Below are 1,540 nucleotides of genomic sequence, written 5' to 3'. Positions count from 1 at the left end.
TTTAGCCTCGGTTGCAGCAAACTACAGCTCGGGATAGCAGCTCCTACAAAGTCAGCCTCTGCTATTAGGAAACGTCACAGTTGTCATATGAATTTGGGCTGCCAAGCTGTAAATAGCTCATTGATCTGTAAATGGCATCGGGCTTTTGACAAAAGGAACTTCCTGCCGTTTTCCTTGCACAGGAGAGGACCACAACCTGAAACACAAGGTGGAAAAAGGTCTATCTCCTCATCTTGAAGGCCCTTCCCTGGCTGGCCGGTGGGGATGCCCCATGAGCACACTCTCTCACCCTTCTCCTTCGTGTGGAAGCCAGAGGCTGTGGGCTGGGTGGGGTATTGTCTGCCGAGAGGCAGTGAACCAAAAGGGCAGCAGTGTTTATCGATTTCGTAATCGACTCTCATGTTTCCAGACAGATTATCTTCCGGAGTCTTAGCCAGCAGCGTCCAGATTCTAATGCAATGCCAGGCAGTAGGTTCTGAACTTGGGGGCTGCAGACGTTCTGGGGATTGGTAGTCAGGGTGAAGCTGACAGAGAATCTGGTCCACCCTGGGGCAAGAGCCCGACCAGGTGGGGCAGAGCTTGCAGCCTCACCCAGCAGGCTGTTTAGAAGTCCCGCTGGCAGGGGATGCTTTGGAGCTTTGCTGAGTACACTCCAGGGGACAGGCACTATGCTGGGTAGCCAGGGGAGCACACTTCCTCAGACTCAGGACTTGAGGCTGCCTGGTTGGGGACTCAGTCTGGTCCCCACATTTTTCAGGGAACCGCTTTGACCTCTTCTTTGCTCAGAAGCCCACTCAGAGATGAGACTCTCTCAGCTGTCTGCCGCTGGGTGTGCTCTGAGAACATCACCAGCAAAGGTCACACTGTTCCTGAGGGCAATCACACCCGACAATTCCACACTAGTCCAGCCTCCAAACAGAACCTCTCTAAACCCAAGCTCCCCTGTTTCTACGAGCATGGCCTAATGAAGCTATGCACACTCCTCCTGGCCTAAGGGTCTGCCTCTGCAAACATCTAACACGCTAGCCTTAGCGCCCAGGTGGCCTGCTGACTATTGGCCTTGTCTCAGTGGAGTTGCAAAGACAAGCCCCAGTCACCCCGAAATACCTCCAGGGCTCATCTTGCAGTGCAGCTCTTATACAGCTTGCTGGTGTGAGACTATACCATTCCATTCTACCTACCAGAGCTTTCTGGTCAGCCAGATGTAGCCCAGGATAGACCATATTCTGTCAGCCTCACCCTGACCTCCAGTCCCCTGGTCCTGTTTTCCAGCAGCACTCCTGAACTCTGCAGGCCTGTGGTTCCTGCAGCCAGGGGAGAACGCTCTAGATCTCCTGTATAGTGCAGGAGCTGCGTTGGTGCTCTTTTGGAGAAGCTGGGCCAGGAAACACTCATACAGGTGCCAGTGGGAGATAGAACACACATGTCTGTTCCTTCCTCGACACCTTTCACACTGTCCTGTCCCTGTCATGAGCGTATGACACTATGCTAGATAACATATATCCAACTGTCAGCTGGGCGGAATTCCCGGGGGGGGGGG

The sequence above is a fragment of the Microtus ochrogaster genome, chromosome 5 (genome assembly GCF_000317375.1).
Source record: "Microtus ochrogaster isolate Prairie Vole_2 chromosome 5, MicOch1.0, whole genome shotgun sequence".
Classification (NCBI taxonomy): Eukaryota; Metazoa; Chordata; class Mammalia; order Rodentia; family Cricetidae; genus Microtus; species Microtus ochrogaster.
The sequence above is the reverse complement of the archived record's forward strand: the minus strand, read 5'-3'. Positions refer to the sequence as shown.